We start from the raw sequence: 22,756 nt of genomic DNA, 5'->3' as shown, positions 1-22,756 counted from the left end.
ATGATGACAGAGGCCAGTAATTTGCACCAGATGTACACGTCAACTGTGAGAGACAGAATGTGAAAAAAAAATCCATGAATACACATGGTAGGATTTGTAAAGAATTTATTCGTAAATCAGGGTGGCAAATAAGTATTTGGTCAATAACAAAAATACAACTCAGTACAACATAACCTTTGTTGGCAATAACAGAGGTCAAACGTTTACTATAGGTCTTTATCAGGTTTGCACACACAGTAGCTGGTATTTTGGCCCATTCCTCCATGCAGATCTTCTCGAGAGCAGTGAAAGAACTCTGTACCTCTCTCCATCCAACCACACACTTCTTTGGGTTTGCCATCAGCCCTGCCTGCCTCAGGGAATCCAGGACCGTGACCAACCACTGCACATGATCCACCGAGGTATCACTATGAATGACGACATCATCCAGGTAGGAAACAGCACATGCAGTGTGAGGACGCAGCTGTCGCTACAGGAAGTGCTGAAAAATGGCCGGGTCTTCAAACAAGCCAAACAGAAGTGTGACGAATTGGTACGAACCATACAGAGTGGAGAAGGACGTTTTTGTCTTTAGACTCTGCAGACAAGGGAATCTGCCAATCAGCTGCGTTTCAAAGTGGTGCTCCGTGAGAGTCGTGCACACGGACAGGGGGGAGAACACATCTGCAAAGTGCGGTTGCAATGCAGGAAAATCTGCTTTATTGGAATGTGTGAGATGTTAATCACAATGCATCTTAAACACACTCTCCAAAAACGTCATGCCCACAGCACGTTTTTGAGAAAAATCAAATATTTTTGTCCTTGAAGATCATTTCAGAGTTTTTAATGAGCTGCAGGAACCCTGTTCTGTGTGAGTGGAGAACAGCCAAGTCTCCTCCTCTGATAAACCTCCACATGTACCACTGAAAACAGTTAAATTAGTTTGAATCTGAAATCAGGGCTCAAACTACTTGTTCTGAGACCAATTCTTTATTTTTCACACCAAAATGTTTAATAAGACAAACGTTACAGAGTTCATCAAATATAACTAACGCTTTAACATTATCAGGATTTCACAATACAAACTTCAAATCAACAGGAAAACAGCTGCAGAACATGTGGATCAAAATGAATTCATTAAAAAATAACACGTGGACTTCAAGGATACAGTAAATACACTAAAGTGAAAGGAGCAGCCAAAATTTGAAGTTATTTGAATTAAGTAAAAGTCACCTGTGATCTTTAAAATGGTCCTGATGTGTGCTGCTGTATTTAACCTTTCAACATTTCTTTGCTGCCACTGTGAATACGAATGTGTTCTTTGCCCAATTAAATAAAGGTTACACTGACTCACTGCTTCATCTTCTGGTACAAACTGGTATTATATGGAAGTACAGCCCAAAACCAGTTTAGATTGAGTTTCTTTTCTCTGGACATAAAGTCACAGCAGGTGTTGTTTCAAAGCTGGTGGACAGATTTACTTCATTTGGGAAGTTTTAAGAGCAGCTGCTGTGAAAATATTTGCAGTTTTGGGAGAAAATGATTTAAGAGAAGGGATTACCACAGCAAAAGAATAAATATGAATGAAGAATCAAAATTTAACTGAGGTAACACATAAAATGAATACTACTACTAAACACTACTGTGTCCTAAGGGAACAAAGAATAAAATGAAACAGGGATAACATTTTAGAGAATTAAAATCCCTCAAAGGAAAAAACATAAACTTGATATGCATATCTATACATGCAGCTTCCTAAATGTAACATTCAGGATTATTCACTGCAGCTCCAGAAATCAGAGCTACCTCATCAGATCCAAGTGTGACATCAGCTGACACTCTTTACAGGAGATTCCATCTGAACTCTGTGGAGCCTGATCTCAAGGTTTTTAAGTCCGACCCTGAAACCAGAAGAGGATCTTTCTCTCTCTTCAGATTCATTGTGATCCAGTGATTTCAGTCCTGCATGATCAGGCTGATGTTTGCACAGAGCAGATAATGAAGTGAATGTTTTTGCACATTGGTAACAGTGAAACAGTTTATTTACATCGTGGGATCGTTTCTGTTCGGAGTATGAACTGAGATTCCTGAAGCTCTTGTCACACTGGTCACAGCTGAAGTTCACTTCCATGTGTCTACGTTCATGTTTGTTACGATGACCTGATTGTGAGAAGCTTCTGTCACAGTGTCTGCACTTGTATGGTGTCTCTCCTGTGTGGATTCGCTTATGCTTTTTCATTGAGATCATGTCCAGTGGTGAAGGATGACCCACACTGGTCACAGATGTGCTTTTTTACCCCACTGTGGAAGAGTTCATGTATTTTTAATGTACTTGGTGTGTGGAAGCCTCTCCCACATTCTTTGCAGTAGTTCATTTTGGCTCCAGTGTGTCTACGTTGATGTGGTTTTAGGTCCCGTTCATGATTGGAGGTTTTTCCACAAAGGTCACGGAGAAACTCTTTCCCACCACCACAGTGACGACAGGGTTGAGAACTGGATCCATGTGCTTTCCTCCACTTCTAAACAAAGACAGTGTAAGTCAGGGAATTCCTTCAACATTTTTATCCTGAACGTCACCTGAAATAAAAAGCATCTCTGCCAACGTCCAATTACATTTTACTGTTTACATTACAACACTCAGCTTACTGAGAGAAAATGAGTCTTCATTTTTCCAAACAGTTCATTCAGTATAACTCCATAAGTTTACTGATCAGACTTGTTCCAAACAATCAGGTTACAATTACAGGATAAAAGGATAAATACATACCTCACAGTAACTGCACTTGTACAGTTACTTTCTGGTGTGGATTTGTTTGTGTTTATTCAGCTGATATGAATATTTAAAAGTCTTCTCACACAGGTCACATTTATAAGGTCTCTCCTCAGTGTGGCTCCTCATGTGTCGTTGTAACTGTGCATCTGTTGCAAACAGTTTCCCACACTGATCACAGCAGGAAACATCATTTCCAGTGTGAATCCGTAAGTGACTATTTCGGTAGTGTTTGTCGCTGAAACTTTTTCCACAAAATTCGCAGCTGTGCGCCTTAATTCCAGAGTGGGTAAGTAGATGCCTCTGTAAGTGGCCATTTTGAGCAAAAGCTTTACCACATAACTCACAGCAGTGTGCTTTAACTCCACTGTGGATGAGTTGGTGTTTTTTTAAGTGTGCAGCCAGTGTAAAAGACTTTGCACACAAGTCACAGTTGTACGCTTTAAATCCACTGTGGATGAGTTGGTGCGTTTTTAAGGTTTCATCTCGGTTAAAAGACTTTCCACACAACTCACACCTGTAAGGTTTAAATCCACTGTGGATAAATTGGTGTGTTTTTAAGGTTTGAGCCCGGTTAAAAGACTTTCCACACAAGTCGCAGTTGTAAGCTTTAACTCCACTGTGGATGACTTGGTGTGTTTTTAAGGTTTGAGCCAGGGTAAAAGACTTTCCACACAGGTCACAGCTGTAAGGTTTAACTCCACTGTGGAAGAGTTGGTGAGTTTTTAAGTATCCAGCCTGGGTAAAGGACTTTCCACACAGGTCACAGCTGTACGCTTTAACTCCACTGTGGATGAGTTGGTGTGTTTTTAAGTTCTGAGCCTGGGTAAAAGACTTTCCACACAGGTCACAGCTGTAAGGTTTAACTCCACTGTGGATGAGTTGGTGTGTTTTTAAGTGTCCAGTCCGGGTAAAATCCTTCCCACACTCATCACAGCTGTAGGTTTTCTCTCCCTTTCTTCTGTGAGGTTTGTCGGCCTCCTGAGAGTGCTGACTTCTCGCTCCATGTTGGTCCTGCAGTGACAGAGATACAAACAGAGGCAGTGAGTGAAATGCAGTCGTGGAACAAACTGAAACTCCCTCCATCAGTGGAATCAAACATGTCAACAAACACATTGTTGGTGTGTTTCCACCACCTTCTTGTGATAGTATCACATTACAATGATGTGACACAATGAGAGTTGTAATGAAAATGACATTATTGAAGAACTTCTGTGGTTTTTGGTTGTGAATGTAGATTCTGTATATATGGAGGAGCCCAGGATGGAAAAGATAAAGCTGCTGTTAATGGGTTTTTAAAAAACAACCAGCTGTACACACAGTTTCAATAACAGTGTAACTGTGATGTTTTTCTCACCTTTTGTGTTGAAGTCATTGTTTCCTCTGTAGTGGCTCAGCTGAGTCCAAATGGCTGAAAATGTTCCTCTGCTGCACCACCAGACTCTCCTCCTCCCGTTACTCAGCTGGGACACAAAAAGTATTTATTTGTATTTTATCTCTGACAAAAGAAGCAGAGCAAATAAACATGACTAAACTCCTCAGTGACAACAATACCTATGAAGCTTGAAGGTGAAACCTGTGAGATTGTGTTGTTATCTTATGCCATGTTATACCTCTAATTAAAGACAGTGAGATTATTATGTAGTTTTAGTTTGCATTATTCTCCTGAATTAATAGAAGGTGATAATTATTACACCTATTAAACCGATTTGTATCGCATTAGACGTCTTGATGCATTCTCAATCATCCAGGAAACTAAACTCAAAAGTTGATTCTGTTCATCTGGACTGAAGAAGTCAGTTGGATGAGTGACGAAACGTTTCTCCCACAAAACGCTACGTCCAGATGAACAGAATCAACTTTTGGAGATCACATTAGACTGCTGATTAATGGTGAATGAATGATATTGTTTTATGATGCATTATACTGCTGGGGTATAAGAAATACTGTTTTTAGAGAGTCATCACCTTATTTGTCTGATTAGAAAAGAACAGAACAGACTGCAAAGGGAGCCGAGGTCATAACTTAGGTGCCGTGTGAGAGAAAGAATGTGAATGTTTAGGCTTTCACGACTAGGTGGGGGCCACTAAGGCTGTAAGAGTTTGAGTAACCCTCCACTGGTTTGAGATTTGCTGTGACCCTCTGCATGCATGTCTCCCCATCATGATGGTTTATGGTCAACAAGTGTTGAATGTCAAGTGTTGAATTGTGTGTAATAAAGTAATTGTTGATTGAGCATTTATACACCGAGTATTGTCCTTCCTTCAGCCCAAAGATCGAAAGAACAGGGAGATTCTAACAAACCCCAGAAGCAACTACAAAAAGACAGTCATCAGTTGCCTACAAGAACTTAAAAGGGAAAAAACCCTGATCCCCCTGTAGATCACCGCCTTTACCCAGTAGATGCTACACCCTGTATATATGGACTTCCATAGATCCACAAAGACGGAGTCCCGATCAGTCTCAATGGTAGCAGTATAAACTCAGCCACCTACAACATTTCAAGCACCTCATTACCATCCTAGCTCCCCTAGGATGATAATGAGGTGCTTAAAAAACATTTCGAAGCTCACTTTGTGGCAGAATTTAGCTGTGCCTGACTACAATGGAGACTTTCTTCTTTACATGTTTCTGAAACAAGAATGTGTAGTAAACAGAGATTTGTTTCAGAAAAAGAGGAAAGTAATTAAAACGACATACATAAGCACAGAATGTTTAAATCCTACTAACACATACACACACATGCAATGAAGCTCATGAATACGAGATGGTATTTTAAGCCTGTGTTTCTGATTTTATCATTTTGTTCAGTTCACCTAGTGAGATGAGAAGCGATATATGAACTAGTGGACCAATATTATATTAGGAAAGATGACTGAATGATAGCAGGGGTGAAGAGAATGCAGCAGAGGGTTTGAATGAGTGAGACTAACAGATTCTTAGTTTCTTGTTCCTGATCAGATGAATGATGAGTTTTGTCAGGTCTGTTGTTCACGCCCTGCTTTCCATGCCATGTTTCCCATGCCATGTTCCTAGATTTTAGATTTCATGTCCAAGTTTTTCATTTTTGTTTAGTTCTTCCAGTTTAGGTTAATGTTAGTTTTACTTCAGTTTGCCTTGCCCTTTGTTGTGCCTATTTTTTTTTACCGGCTCCCTTTTTGTTGGCATCAGTTAGGGCTGCACAATTAAATACTAGAAAATCGCAATCTCAACTCATACTTATGTTCAATCTCATTTCCAAATGACAACAATGTCAAAAAGAAAAAAGGAAAAAAAAAGATGACGATTGTACCGCATTTTAATGCATAATCTGCATGAAAACAAGCGCTCACTCTTCATGCTCAACAAATGACAATGGCGGATATACCATGTGATACAGAGGCCAGCTGGCAGGGAAAAAACAACAGAGAGCACATGAGAGAAACTGCCTGAGGGGAGAAAACAATGAGTGCAGAGGAAACGTTCGCTGAAGGTGGCGAGAATGTCAACCCCCTGTAACATTAATTCCAAGAAAAGGTTCTCGTTCCTCCGTTTGGAATTTTTTTGGTTTCAAAGAAAACAATGAGAGTCAAAAAGATATCATTTGCAAGCTGCGTTTTGCCATAGTAGCAGCACCGCAAGCTAACACTACGAATTTGTATAACCACCTTAAACGTCACCATAAAGTGCAATATGACGAAGCTGTAAAGGCCAATAAAGTGACAAGAGAAAATCTGTCCCGGTCAACCAGCCAAAAATCAATAACGGGAACCTTATACAGCGCTTCCCCATACCCGTCAAACTCCCCCAGGCACAAAGAAATTACGGAGGCTATCACTTATTACCTGGCTAAAGATATGGCTCCCATCAACATTGTGCAAAACAAAAGATTTAGGAAAATGATCAACACCCTAGACAAGCGCTACACAGTTCCGTCCTGCAACTATTTTTCAAATATTGCACTACCAGCTCTATACACCAGTGTCAAGCAAGTGTGGAGATGAATTACAAGCAGTACAACATTTCACGGCAAGGACAGACTTATGGTCCAGCCGAACTAAGCGTTATATTTTGTTAATAATTGTGGTTTACATTTTAAGAAACATCGCTATTACCTACCTCTCCCATTACCTTACGCACGGAAAGAATACTGTTCAAAATGGTATTGTTAGAAGTATTTTAAGGTTTGTACGTAAGAGTAGACAACTGAGACATTTAATGTTTTCATGTTCAGTCTCAACTGTTACGAAATTGATGTGCAGTTAATAAGTGAGAGAATCGTGATCTCAATTATAAGCAAAACAAATCGTGCAGCCCTGGCATCATTGCCACATTTTAGAGAAATATAATCTACTTTGTTTTAGGAGTTTTAATCATTTGTGTTTTCATTTTAACTAATGATTTTATTTTTATTTATTGTCTATTAATTGTAGTTGTATTTATGATGTATTTTGGTTTTATGAAAATGTAAAATGTATTTATTTTGATTGTAAGCCTAACAAGGGACAATTGTTGAAAATTAGCAATAGCTATTGTGCTGATAGTGTTAGTGCAGCTGTCCCTTTAATAGTTCTGATACCTGGTGACATCACAGGAAGCAGTAAGGTTTAGTGAAGTTTGCACATGGCCAAGGAGACTGCCATGAATCCACATGCATCTGCCCTCAATCCTTCGTCTTTTGGAGCATCGTCTGCATGGATATTGTTTATTTGATACTTATCTGTAGTTCTGTGGTTGTATTTTATGACAGGAGGGAAGTTTAATGTGTAACTTTGATACGTTGTTGAAGCCACATGTTTAGAGCACGGCTAATGCTTATTCTTGCAGCTAAAGTGCTACGATATGTTGATTTAGATTATTGTAGACTTGTAGGTACAGAGTGTATGCAAGATTTGAAGAATATACTGTAATTCTAATTGTGTTATGTTTGTTTCAGTTTCACACTTCTACATCATTAAACCTGTGGACAAAGAGTAATGGTCTTCAGAGTCTTGATGGAAGAAAAGTGTTGAACCTTGCTGCCGTTCCCTCTTCTGTGCAGCATGAAGAGGGAAAGACAGTACAGCTATAAACTTATGTGCGTTACATCAGTTTCATGTTTTGTATTTGGACTATGTCAAACTGCACTGTCCCTTTTAAATAAATACATTCAAATTCAAATGTGTGGGGGAGGCCTTACCATGACATACACCTGGTTACATGGGAAGAAACTTATTATCTAGTAGGACATTAGGGTTGTGTGAAATGTGTGTGGCTGGTGGATGAATGTTTTGGGGATTTATTTGGCGGCTACATTTTTATTTTTATTTTTTTTAATCAAGTGGAACCTGTCAATAAGTTTTGGTTTGATTTATCAGTTTAAGGAGACGAGTATGCTTTGGCAAGTCCTAAAATTAGGCTTTCGTATTTTTATATTTTGTAGTATTTTCTTTTCTTTTTTCTTTTCACATTTGAGGAGTGCACTGAGAGTTTTGTTTGAGAATCTGCTGTCCGTTAAGCAGGCCTGCATGATTAGAATTAAAAGTGCTATAAAACAGTGTTGCTGGAAAATGATCGTAAAGTGAGCTTCTCCACATTACAATGGGGACTGACTGGACTGATAATGGGGACAAATGGTTCACTGACTTGACACTGATGCGCAGATTGCACCTACTCCAAGCAGACAAGGAAAGGGTGGATATATGCTTTTCCAGGAGCAGGAAGGTGACAGCGACATCCTAGGGTCGCATGAGCTTGTGGGCCATGCAGACCCAATCTTGTAGATGTTCATTTCTGTGTGTATTTACCACCGCTGTGTTATTCATGTTGTAGTGGCACATTTCTCTTCTTATAAATCATATCACATTAGTAATAGTAATATTATTTCCTCACTTTAGTGTTCACCAGTTACATGCATGTAGAATGTTATCACAAGTGGGCCCCATGTTATTGCACCTTTACAGTGGACCCATCGTAGACTGGAAGATCTCCAGACATCCTGCTTTAAGGGAGGTGACGGGTGGTCATAATCTTTCTTAGCGTGGGAGAAGGTCAAGGATGAGCTGGACTGAAGCTTTAGGTATGCATGATGTGCTGTGGAATGTTCTTTGTTTGAGAGTGTCTGTGATGGTGTATATAAGATGTAAGGGCGGCGGCCGAATTTCCGAGATGATCTTTGTGTTTCCATGTTTCCATTCAGATTGTAATGTGTTTATTAAACCCACTTAAAATCCAGCTCACAGGGTGTGTTGCAGCTAATCTTGAAATTTTCCATAAAAATGTGGTGTTGTCAAGCAGGATTTCTCAGGTGAGTTTTGCTAAATCACCGGCGCGCGATGCCTGGCTATCCTGATGGAAAATTGCCTCAGTCCCATCATTCTTTTGTTTTCAAAAAGGGGGGAACCACGACATATGCTTCAGCAACTCACACATGCACGACGTTTTAAGAAACCAAGAGAGAGACTGCAAAGAATTTGCAACGGTGAGCTGTTTTGGATTCGGGAGGATTTTCAACCGGACCAATGGGGAAAGCCTTGCTTCCTTATTGCTGCAATTATTGGGTGCAGGTTCATAGAAACTCAATGAGTTTGGGTATTCTAGTGCGTACTCTTGTTGCAGTGGTAAGTGGAGGATCTTGGAAGCTCAAAAAGTTGGGTGTTCTAGTGTTTGGTTTGTTGGACTGGTTTGAGGTGGTGGAGAGGATGTCTCATCTCACTGGAGCCAGTGTGCAGCAATTGAGGAACCTGGAGGAAGCATTGCGGAGATCTAGAAGGATCTGACCTAGCAGAGTCCAAAGTCCTGACTCAACTGAGACAGAAAAATCCCAGATCTCAACTAGAGATCGCACGATACCACTTAATTTATGATCTCATAAATTTGGATATCTGCCGAGAACGAAATGAACCTGATATAGTTCCTTTAATAATCAACAAAACTGTTTTTTTTTAAATATCTTGCTGCATTTTGTATAAGTTCATACTCAAGTTCAAAAACAAAATAAAACACTAAAGCTATTCTGTTATACCTGTATGCACTAGACCCAAAGTATTTCATAGTTCAGCAATACTGATCAATCTAATTTACTTAAACCTACACCATCCTCCCTATTCTGGTATTCTAAACAGTAGTTAGCAGAAATATTAAACAACCTAACTAATAGGGTTGCAACATCTTAGCAAAAATAATAAGAAACCACCCTCACCCTCCGCCTTATAATGCTTAATTGACATAGTCTACCATATTTTTCGCACTTAAAGGCGCCTTTAAAATCCTTCAATTTTCTCAAAAATCATCAGGGCGCCTTATAATCTAGTGCACATTATGTATGAATTCTGGCTGTGTTTATGGACCTCAAACCGATTTTATGTGGTACACGGTTGTTAGGTTTATATTGCCATTTATGCTTAGAAACATATACTCATATATGCTTAGAAGTATACAATCGTTTGTAGATTGGAAGAATGTCTCATCCTAGGAGGTCTGCAGTAACTCTGTGCACTGTGAAAAAAGGAGTACGTTTACTTCTCTATCTGAATGTTCTGGCATTAATCACACATAGGGATGGGTAAGAAAGATAAGATTTTCACAATACCAATTCCATTTTCGATTCTGTTTAACGATTTGATTCTTTATTGTTTCTCTTATCGATTCTTTTTTAAAAAAAAAAGGAGAACACTAAGGTCGATTAGCTTAGAACTTTGTTTTATATCTTCTCTTTGAACAAGAAATTTAGGAGTAACATGGCCTTACAAACCCAACAGTGAGATCTTAAGAGATCCACTGCCTACGGCTCTTCAATGGGGTGTCACAGTGTCCCCGGGGAAAAAAATTGTAAATGTAAAATAATAAAATAAATATTCTTCTGTAGCAATAACAAACTATAACATAAATTATTCTGTAGCAATTACACAAGAATATCCAGTAATGTCCCTGTCCCCCCCTCAATAAACCAATGTAACCTCAATAAACAGCAGTGCTACGGGGAGCTAACTGAGAGTGACTGGGGTCCGAGCGGAAGGAACGGCGCTCCTCACAGTTCTCTCCCTCGTGCACGAGATTACACAAAGAGCTCTCGTGACTTGCATCTTGCTTTTGCTATTGTAGTGGAATTGTCTTGTCATTCTAGCAATAGGTCTGTGCTAGACAAACCTATCAATGGCGCTCAAAAATCTGTCAAAAACTGTTTTAGTAGACTTTGCTAAGCTACGAAGCCGCAAATCTTGATGGATTGTCGGAGCATTACTGCTACCGTAGTCAGGTGTAGTGGATTTTTGTTTGATCTGTATAACTATGTAACTATATACACTATATATCTATGCGCACTGAACATATATTTTAACTTTCATGTGGAGTCTTAAGCTCAAGACATTTTTGCTTCACCGAGGTTTATTAAGTTGGTACTGTAACCAGGCAGTTAATGTAGGGGAAGAGTTCTCTTGAATAATTTACTTAATAATTAATTAATTTAACGTCTTTAACGCAGCTAGGGCTGCCACAAACGATTATTTTGATAGCCGACTAGTCACTGATTATTTTTGCGATTAGTCGACTAATCAGATCATGCATCCATTGGATGTAAAACGTACAGCTTTAGTTTTAATTTAGTTTTAAGTTTTAATGAAATTTGCAGATTGTTTCGGTGAAGTTTAATAAACTCCTTGCTATCTAAAATATAACGGGACACCGGAGTATATTCTGGAGCATCTCACACTTCTGACAATCAGTTGTCTGCCTGACGTAAAAACTATAACTTAAATCTCAGGCAAACCGATTTACTCAGGAAGAAATAAAATGCTAAAAAGAAGCCAAACAATAACATTTTTAAGTTATCTAAGTGACTTCTATATGTTTAACCTAAGTAGCGAAAGACAGCGGTGGGTTTGAAAACGATTTGCCGGGAGTCCGGTGTTCTCACGGGCTCTATTGAGCCTTGCCCCCGGCTCGCTATCGAGCTAGTGGGTAACAGACGTCTCCGAAAACGTCGGAGCGCTGACTAAACTGAGCAGATATTTGAGGTTTACACAGTTATATTCTCGGCAGAAAATATGTTAAACGTTTATTTTGTGACCCAGAAAGAATAATAAGAGTAATATTAAAACTAACTAGTTGCCGCCATTGTTGGAAACTGAGCTGGGCTGCGCTATGAATTCTGGGACACAGCTTCTTCTTCTTCGGGGTTTAACGGCAGCTGGCATCCTTGTACATGCAGAGCTGCCATCTTCTGTTTCAGTCCGTTATTACACTCTTAAACCCTACTACTTATTCCTGCGTCTTTTGTGATCTTACAAAGCTTCAAACGACGCATCGACTATTAAATCAGTCGTCGACGATTTTGATAGTCGACGTAATCGTGACTAGTCGACTAATCGTGGCAGCCCTAAACGCAGCACAACCAAAACAGTAACATTGTAATAGAGATCCTGAACACGATAAAATATCATACAAAACACACACACACACACACACACACACACACGCACACGCACACTTTGAACCCAAACTGAAGTGTTTATTATATGTTATAAGATTGTGCCACTTGCTGAATAAGATTTAATAATTAGGATTAATGTGTGGCCTTTGACTGTGTCATGACCTACTGCGATAAGCCAGAGCAGGTGTACTCAGAGTCCTGACTGGCCTTTGGCCAAGACCTTGGCCACTACCTGACCCCTGCAGCTGTGTTGGCCGCGTGGGAAAGTTACCGAGCCCCAGGGGGCGGGGATACTGGTCCCTATATTAGGGGACCAGAGGACACCCCCAGTGCTCTTTTTCCCCCTGCTGCTGCTTCCTGTCCGTCTCTGTGTTGCTCTGCTGTCTGTGCTTAAGGCTGTACACCCCGGGGTTTTGCTTTGCTTGCTTTCTGCTTTGTAATTCTCTTGCTAAATGTCTGTATGTATTTTTCCTGCTGTTCATATGATTCAGTGTATTAAACCCTGTTCCAAGAATTCTACTCTTTTACAGAGCATCTTTTTGAGTGACCTGATTTTAATTGGATTTGGATCTCCACATCGTTGGTGGGAGAAGGTTATCAGGATGGCTTCAAAATTTGCGACCACATAGGAGCCTCACGACTCATAGTAATCTGGGTCCAAAACTACGTCCCCTTAACGCCCCAAACTCAAACGAACACAGAGTTAAAAACTAAGTTTTAAGTTCTTTCATCTTTAATAAGATGATCAGCATTGCTGCTTTTCTTGTTTGGCTCTCAGCGAAGCCGATCGCACTTTCTCCTCTCCTCTCCCTTATCTTCCCTGCTTAGCATCTTATGTCCTTGTCTTGTCTTGTGCTTTTTTTTTCTTCACTTCCCTGGAACACTCTCTCACAGTCTGTGTCTAAAAAACCTAAAAGAGAATTATGGATTTGATCAACTGGTCTCTGAATGCTATTGACACCTTTTTCTCAATGAGAAGTCTGGGCTTGGGAGAGCCCGAGTGCCTTCTTTCTTTCCTTTTCTTGTTCTTATACATGTAATACATTTATTACCTACCTGAGAGTTTATCCGCTGGTCATTGGACATGACGAATGACCTCTGAAGTCTTAATTCAGCTCAAGACGCTGTAGATTCCCGTCAGTAACACTTTCAGTCGGCTAGAACGTAGTTCTATTATTGTATTGTAATATTGTAATTGTAATTTATATTTAAAAAGTGCAATACTGTAATTTTCTGCTGCTCATTCCTATGCAATATCTCATCTGCCCTCCCGTCATATTTCTTTTCAAGATTTTCTTATTTAATCACTAGTGTACATATATTTATATTTATATTTATAGATACATATATATTTAGTCATCTTTTCTCTTTTACCATGTCTCTCTAATATTTTGCTCTTTACTATTTTTCTATTTTTTATTTTATTTTATTATATTATATTTTATTATATTTTCTCCTACTGTGTCATGCTGCTGAGTGACTGCTGCTCGTCAAACACATTTCATTGCAATGTTGACCCTGTGCTAACTTGCATATGACAAATAAAACTGACAACTGAAAACTATTAATCTGCACTTGAACCGGAACCGGATGTAAGTCCCAAAAAACTGAATTTTGGAGCTGAAATTGAATTGTAGAACTGAAACTGAATGGTGAGAAGTGAAACTAAATATTTTCGAGAGCTGAATTTTTAAAGGATAAAATGCAGTTTCAAAGCAAATCAATTCATTTTCAAACCATAAATTCAATTTCAAATTAGACTAATTCAAATTCAGTTTTCAAAAGCTTTTATTCAAGTTACAAATCAGATTCAATCTGAGCAATTCAAATTTAAATTTAACTTATTCAAATTAAGTTTCTGATGGCACAGATTTCTGCCCATAGCTGTGATCAACTGTGTCAAAAGCAGCAGTCAATTCTAAAAGGACTAAAAAACAGAGCAACTTGTGTTGACAGTTAAAAGAAGATCATTAAAAACTTGTAAAATCCCATTTTTGGGAGTGGCTGAGACGCAGCAGAGCGGAGGTTGAGTGTCTGGCTTAAAACAGGACATGTTAGCTGCATTTAACCTTCAGTTACTCTTTATATAGTTAGGTAGGACTCAGACCATGTTTCTTTTTAGCAGAAAAACATCACACCCAGGTAACCTGCAGTGTTGAAAACGTCTTTTCCAACAATGTTTGCTACTCTACAATCTATCCTACTCTGTAGTAATATCAGCCACATCTGACCGTCCTGTTGCTCCCATTGAAATTTATATAGACTATTTAAAATCTAGAACTTAAGATTATCCGTAGCCTACTGTTGTAACCACTGTCCTGTTTGCAAGGGATACTGAGAGAGGACTTTTTGTTAGTGATCTTAATAGAATTTTTTTCATATCAATGTAAATTTTCATCTAATTGAATACAATCTATTTGTGTATGATTGTCAGTGCAAAGAGAGAGAGAGGAAAGAGGGGAATGTGAGGAGAAAGTAAAAGGTCAGGAAGAACCAGGTAAGAAAACAGACAACTGAGAGGCAAAACAGAAACTGTTAAACTTTCAAAGAGACAAAACCTGATTTTACTCACACAATCTGGAAGTTGTGTTCTCCCTATATTACAGCTGCTATACAGAATCTGCAAAACAAACTGGGTTGAAACATTTTTGACCCTCAACATTCCAACATAACATTATCATTGATTGGGGATTTTAAAATTAATGATATATTTTATGTGGTTCAGCCACAACTCTATTAAAACCTCAGCCAGTAATAGGTAGGCCAACTTTTGGACCATCTAGTTGTCTGTATGACTGCTGCAGTACGTACATCACATTTGCACACTATCAGAAAGTGCCAAACGGAGCCCTGGTGGAGTGAGGAGCTGTAAAGAGAAGCACAGCGCTCTGTTTATATTCTAAAAATGTTTTAAGCTTGTTTCAAAGATTCTGTTCTGCAGCTTAAAATGTTTTCCAAAAGCACACATACACTTATCAGTGTTTCTCAAACTTTTTACAGTGTGTACCACCTGATAAAAATGTCAAGCTCTCCTAAGTACCACTATGATAGCCCTTTGGAACGCTTCACGAATTTGCGTGTCATCCTTGCGCAGGGGCCATGCTAATCTTCTCTGTATCATATCCAATTTAGCGTACGCGCTTGCCGAAGCAAGGTAGCCCTTTGGCACCCCTGCTCAGTAGGCTTCAACTAGTCTCTCTATTATTCACCCTGGGTTTGCCCTCCACCAGGCTTGTGTAATGATAACAGCAAATCCTTATTTGCCTAGTATCATGTTTTATGTTGTTTATACTCCTAGACTGTAGGGGGAGCTACAGAGCCAAAGACAGTTACCTCGGTGTAGACTGTAATGGCGAAGCTTTGTTTACATGTGAACCACAGTTCGATAAAATACCTTCTCTTTAAGTAATGGTGTCATTCTTGAGAACCCACAACAACATAAAGAAATAAGACATGGTGTCAGAAGATGGACTTGAAGAAAGGTAACGGACTACAATATAGCAGTACCGACGGATCAGCTTAGCAGTGAACGTAGTGTAGCTAACTCGCCGAGGGAGAGAAAAGAGACCTAGCTACATGAGCATGGACGGCTTACACCCACCACCGATTCTTCAGTTGACTGGAAATGTGGCTGAAAATTGGAGAAGATTTAAGCAACGTTTCACGTTGTACCTGTCAGCAATTGGACTTGATGAGGCAAGTGATAAAAAGCAAGCGTCAGTGTTTTTGCATGTAGTGGGTGATGAGGCACTGGAAGTCTATAATAACTTCACGTTTCCTGATGGTGACGGAATGAAGCTGAATAAAATAATGGAGAAGTTTGAGGCTTACTGCATACCTAAGAGAAATGTGACATTTGAGAGGCACAGATTCTTCACATGTGTACAGAAGACAGGAGAGACAATAGATCAGTATGTCACAGAGCTGCAGAACAGGAGTAAAACATGTGAATTTGGAGGACTGACAGACTCTTTGATAAAAGACAGGCTTGTGTGCGGGATTCCAGATAACGGTCTGAGAGAGAGGCTACTGAGAGAGGAAAATCTTGACCTGGAAAAAGCATTAACACTGTGCAGAGCAGCTGAAACAGTGAGGGCACAAGCTAAGAAACTGCTTAGTGACAGCTGCAGAGTGGATGCTGTAAATAAGAACACACACAGAGTCAAAAAGGAGAGTGCTGCTGCTGAAATGACACTGCAATTGAAATCCCCAGCAAACAGGGACAGAAAAGAAAAGACTTGTGGTCGCTGCGGAATGCAACATCCTCCTAAAAAATGTCCAGCATATGGGAAAAGATGCAATAATTGTAACAAAAATAACCATTATGCTAGGTGCTGCAAAGCTCAAACCCCGAAACAAAGTACAGTCCATACTGTGGATGAAGAAGACACAGAGGAACTCTATGTAGCTGCAGTGACAGACAATAAGACAGGTGAAAAGGACTGGATAATGACACTCAAAGTGAATGACACACTCATGAAAGTCAAGCTGGATACTGGAGCTCAAGTGAATGTCATATCAGAAGCACAGTTCAAGAAAATCAGACCTAGACCTAAAATGCATGCAACGAAGGTGAAAGTGAGTGGATATTCAGGTGCAGAAATACCTGTCAAAGGAAAATGCATGGTTAAAGTGACACACAAAGACAAGGAGCACACGCTAACATTCATTGTGGTGCCGAAGAATGTGCAGCCTATACTAGGGTTACATGCCTGTGAGAGTCTGAACCTAGTGAAAAGAGTGCTCGTCGTGGAAACTGATGATGACATGGACTATAATGAGTTGATGAAGGAATATGGTGACCTATTTCAGGGACTTGGTTGCCTTGCTGGAGAACACACAATCAGAGTCGATGAAAGTGTAACACCAGTCATTCATCCATGCCGCAAAGTACCATTTGCTCTACAAAAGCCACTAAAAGCCGAGTTGGACTGGATGGAAAACCTGGAAGTGATTGAAAAGATCGATGAACCAACGGAGTGGGTGAGTTCTCTTGTTATTGTGGAGAAAAAGACTGGAAAGCTCAGAGTTTGCATGGATCCTAGAGATCTGAATAGAGCAATAAAGAGAGAACATTTCAAACTACCTACAAGAGAAGAGATAATGTCACAGTTTGCAAAAGCGAAGTACTTTAGCAAGCTAGACGCTTCATCAGGATTTTGGCAACTGAAGCTGGACGAAGCAAGTTCAAAACGGTGCATGTTCAACAGCCCATTTGGCAGGTACAGATTCCGGCGACTGCCGTTTGGCATTGCTTCAGCACCTGAGGTGTATCACAAGGCAATACACATGATCTATGAACACCTGGAAGGAGTCGACACGTCAATGGATGACATCATTGTGTGGGGTAGCACAAAAGCTGAACATGACATGAGACTGAGAAATGTTCTTGAGGCAACCAGAAAAGCCAATCTGAAGCTGAACAAAGAGAAATGTCAGCTTGGGGCGAAGGAACTGACATTCGTTGGAGATATCCTGAGCAGTGAAGGCATCAGACCAGATCCTCAAAAGGTGTCTGCAATTGAAAACATGCCGAGGCCGCAATGCAAGAAAGATGTGCAGAGATTTAATGGCATGATAAACTACATGGGAAAATTCATACCCAATCTCTCAGAAAAAAATGGCGCCACTGAGACAGCTAACTGAAAAGAGAATCGAATGGGAGTGGAATCATGAACATGAGAAAGCATGGCGTGACTTGAAAGATCTGCTTACAAAGGAACCAGTTCTGAAGTTCTATGATCCAATGAGACCTATTAAGATCTCATCAGATGCATCACAGAGTGGGCTTGGAGCTGTTCTTCTGCAGAAGTATGATGAGTGGCAGCCTGTTGCATATGCGTCCATGACAGACGCAGAGACAAGATATGCACAGATTGAAAAAGAACTGCTCAGCATAGCATACGCCTGTGAGAGATTTCACCAGTTTGTGTCCGGGCAGGCCATCAGTGCTGAAACTGACCACAAGCCACTGATAGCATTGTTCCAAAAACCACTAAATGACTGTCCGCTGAGAATCCAAAAAATGATGATCCGGCTGCAACGTTACACGCTTAACGTGATGTACACACCTGGCAAGCTGATGTACACAGCTGACACATTATCCAGAGCTGTTGATCCGAATGAGCCAGCAAACACCAAGATGGATGATGATGTAAGAGCATATGTGAGCATGGTCACAAGTGCATTCCTGTTGCAGAAGGGAAGATGGAGCTCATAAGAACGGAGACAAGCAAAGATGGAACGTTACAAGCACTGTGTAAAACCATCATAGATGGATGGCCCAGCTGTAAGCAAAGCTGCTCACCTGTTATTCAAGAGTATTGGAACTGCAGAGCAGAACTGTCTGTAGTGGATGATGTGGTGTTCAAGGGAAGTAAAATTGTCATCCCAAAGAGCCTGCGGGGAGAGATGCTCAAAAAGATACACGCAGGGCATCTAGGCATGGAAAAATGTAAAAGGAGAGCACGTGAGGTGATGTACTGGCCACGGATTAATCAGGATGTGACAAATGAAGTGTCGAACTGTTCAACATGTCTGACATATCAAGCAAGCAATCCTGCTGAGCCACTAAAGCCACACCCAGTGCCAGACCGACCATATCAGAAAGTGGGGGCTGACCTCTTTGTGTCTGGAGGAAAGGACTATATTGTGGTCACAGACTACTACTCTTTGTATCCGGAAGTATGTAGACTGCAAACAACAACAGCAGAGGCTGTAATCACCTCTATGAAAGCCATATTTGCACGACACGGGGTGCCAAGTGAAGTGTTCACAGACAATGGACCACAAATCTCCAATATGAGGTTTGGACAGTTTGCCAAAGAATGGGACTTTGTTCACACAACATCAAGCCCGCACTACCCACAATCTAATGGACTAGTGGAAAAGTCCGTCCAAACAGTGAAGAGGCTGATGAGTAAGGCGAGAGACAGTGGTGCTGACTTCTACCAAAGCCTGCTAGTATACCGCACAACGCCACTTGAGTGTGGTATGTCACCAGCACAGCTACTTATGGGACGACGCCTGAGATCAAACCTGCCCATTCAGGATAATCTGCTTAAAACAAGAGAGGGAAACAGGGGCCTGTTCTTCGTACCTCGCTTACTACATCCAAGATCAAATGACACATCCAAGATCAAATCATCGCGCTAACCGTGAGCTCGCTAATCCGGTTCTCCGAACGCACCTGTTGTTGACGATTAGTACAGCTGGATGAAGTAATCTGAGATCACTGGGTGGCTTAAAAGGGGCTACGCATCGATAGTAGAAACATTGATCGGCAACCCTGTGATTGGTCGGCGAAGATGTGGAAGGAGCGCACTCGGTGTATTACGGCAGCAGAGCAAGAACTCTTGATTTTGGGATATCAGGAGTTTCAGAGTTTAATTAAAACGCAAGGGAACACTGCAAAGGCTGCAAAAGCAAGGAGAGAGGAATGGCAGAAAGTTGCTGACAAATTAAACACGTGAGTGATCCATGATATTACATTATATCATGTGATATTATATTATACAACATTATATTATATTACACCATATCCTCTTCCACATTAGAGCCACAACAGGACCCACTAGAACATGGGAACAAGTAAAAGTGAAATATAAGAATATTCCACAGAATGGTAATATTTATCACTTATATTGCTTTTAGTCTATGACATGAGACCCTGAAATAATCTGTTTGTTTGTTTATAACAGCAACCAAGAAAAGGGCAGAGCAAATAAAGACAGGTGGTGGTCCTGCACCCCCTCGCCACACCCCTTTTTGTACTGTGACATTTATTGACATTGTGGGGTTTTTTGTGTGTAGTTTGACATAACACACCATCACTTTTACCTGTTCCCATGCAAGGGGTGACTGAAGCATGCACAGTAAGTCGGGAGTAAGTATATACAGTACAGTAAGTGTATATATATATATATATATATATATATATATATATATATATATATATATATATATATATAGATATATAGATATAGATATAGATATATATGGAGAGAGAGAGAGAGAGGGAGAGAGAGTAAATAATACCCTCTCGGGAGAATTGATATCTCTCTATGAGCACACCGTCGCGCTGAGCTAAAGGATCCCGTCTATCCCGCAATATATGCTGAATTCTGTAAACTCTCCTTATCAATCTTGCACCTTCCTTGCTCGCGTACAAACGGACAGGACATGGCTGCGACAGACTTCCCAAATCCACCTTCGCTTTTATAGTCGTGGTCTCTCATCTTGATTGCACGTAGTAATTTACTATTACTACTCTAAACTATGAATTACATCTGACATGATCTACTACATGTAATAGAATGATTAATAGTACATTTCCCTTTTTTTCGGAAATGACCTGTATGTATCTGTATGAAATCAATAAAAGAATCAAATGCTGCATTATCTTTAGTTACACTGATAATATTTATTTATGGTAACACAGTGGCGAAATATCGCTGTTGCTTTCATATAACTGCAGCGGACATACCTGAGTGGCCGCGATCTAATCCTGTTTACATAAAGTAAACCTGCTCCCGAGCAGGCTTACTCTTACGGATCTGTTGCTATGACAGCAAGTCCCAGATGAGCTTCGGAGAACCGAACGATCCAAGATCACGCCAAATCGTCAACATTCAAATCCGGCTAACTTACTTAGCGAGGTACGAAGAACGGGCCCCAGCATGAAGAGATTTAAGGAGCAACAAAAAGCAAAGCAGAAGTTCTATTATGATAGAGGAACAAAGAACTTGCCTGAACTGCATGCTGGGGATCAAGTGAGATTCAAAGACAAAACCAGCACATGGGCACAGAAAGCGACAGTTTTACGGAATGATCAACCACGATCATACATCATTCAGACAGAAGATGGAGCTATGCTGAGAAGAAATCGCCGAGATCTTCTTAAGGGACCAGTAGTAGTGGAGCAGAGGTTGGAGGCTGCTGAACAACCCCAACACACTTATGAGACACTATCACCTGAAACACCTACACATACACAAGACCAAACACTGAGAAGATCTGTAAGACAAGTGAAGCCACCTATGAGACTGATTGAACAGATGTAATGTGTTGACATGTTGTTTGGAAGATGATGTCATAGTATCTATGCAAGTTGCACTATGTTTGGTTACTAATGTTGAATGGACCAGAATTGTTGAAAACTAGTCGTGTTGTTAACGTTACATTGACAAAGCCTGGTTTAACAAGTAGAAAACAAATAGAGACTGTTTATGTTTGTGAAAGCAGGTATGTTATGTTATTGTTTTTTTTTAAAAAAAAGGAAGATGTAATGATAACAGCAAATCCTTATTTGCCTAGTATCATGTTTTATGTTGTTTATACTCCTAGACTGTAGGGGGAGCTACAGAGCCAAAGAGAGTTACCTCGGTGTAGACTGTAATGGCGAAGCTTTGTTTACATGTGAACCACAGTTCGATAAAATACCTTCTCTTTAAGTAATGGTGTCATTCTTGAGAACCCACAACAACATAAAGAAATAAGACAGCTTGTACCTGTGGCTTCCTGTCCTGGGGGTTGGCCGTTCTCCTGCCCTGCACCCTTTTGTTCATATTCAAAGACTATTTTTCTGTATGTATTCTTACCCTCTAGCAACCGCCATAATATAATGTTGCAAGCAATCACGAACTCTACAGTCTGTCTAACTCCAGTATATACCAAGCAATCTATTATTCTCAACAGAGATAAACTCAACATAAACTGAACCCACAGTAAAGTTAGCTCGGTGCTTACCTTTAGATGAGCTCACAAACCGAGAAAAACTCCGTGATGAAGCCGGAAGTCTTTCCAAACACAGGAAACAGATCAGGGAGCAGAGACCCACGTGGTTCACGCTGATCTCCGCTACGATCCAGGAGACAAGGGTGTGCAGATCGATGCAGATACCGATCCAAACTTTGGTAGTGCTATATGTTCCTGTAAGTTTACTACTTTACTCCCGTTTCATGAAAAAGCAGCTCTCTTCTTCTGCTTCTTCTTCTTCTTCTTAGTATTTAACGGCGGTTGGCAACCAACGTAAAGGGGCATTACCGCCTCCTACTGTTCCGGAGTACACTCTCAGAAATAGAGGTACGAGAGAAGAATATTTTTGTACCTATAGGTACATTTTTTAAATGTTCCCTTAAAATTACAATACTGGTCATTAAAAGTCCAGAAATGCTCCTTTAAAGGTTCAATTTGAAATAAAGTACAAATCTGTACCATTTTGACCTGTACTGCAGTGACAGTGGCAGAATGTGGTAATGGGTCAGCATGGGAAAATCTGGATGGGCCTGGTTAATTGTGAGTGTGCTCATAAAAGCTACATCTTATAATCAAATCTGTTGGTCCTCTCCTCTGTACGTAAATTATCCTATGATGCAAAGAATATCTGTAACCTACCTTTGTGTAAGTTATGTTAAATTATATTGAAAAACAAAACCACACACAAACAACAACATGCAGGCACAACCAAATGATGTTAAAAAACTGGTCTCTTTCCATTTTATTAAGTTCCAGTTATAATTTCTAATGTTTTAAATCTTGGTTGTAGCCTTCAAAAACATGAAATCATTTTTCTGTTATGTTTGGCCATTTACATTTTCGCTTTTACTACATCCTAGAAT

General features: G+C 40.1%; 1 long non-coding RNA gene and 1 other non-coding gene across 2 annotated transcripts; both read right to left on the bottom strand.

Moving 5' to 3' along the window:
• Positions 1-129: 129 nt before the first annotated feature.
• Positions 130-22,127, bottom strand: LOC134624779 (uncharacterized). Its single transcript, XR_010573621.1, has 4 exons — positions 21,885-22,127; positions 4,107-4,212; positions 2,747-3,763; positions 130-2,498 (listed from the first exon to the last, which is right to left on the bottom strand). It is a non-coding gene; the product is annotated as an uncharacterized LOC134624779 (long non-coding RNA).
• LOC134625080 (U6 spliceosomal RNA) lies at positions 15,187-15,292 on the bottom strand. Its single transcript, XR_010093695.1, has one exon. It is a non-coding gene; the product is annotated as a U6 spliceosomal RNA (small nuclear RNA).
• Positions 22,128-22,756: the final 629 nt, after the last annotated feature.

This window comes from Pelmatolapia mariae, linkage group LG3_W (genome assembly GCF_036321145.2).
Source record: "Pelmatolapia mariae isolate MD_Pm_ZW linkage group LG3_W, Pm_UMD_F_2, whole genome shotgun sequence".
In the NCBI taxonomy this organism is placed as follows: Eukaryota; Metazoa; Chordata; class Actinopteri; order Cichliformes; family Cichlidae; genus Pelmatolapia; species Pelmatolapia mariae.
Note: the sequence above shows the minus strand (reverse complement) of the source record. Positions and strands in the feature narration are given on the sequence as shown.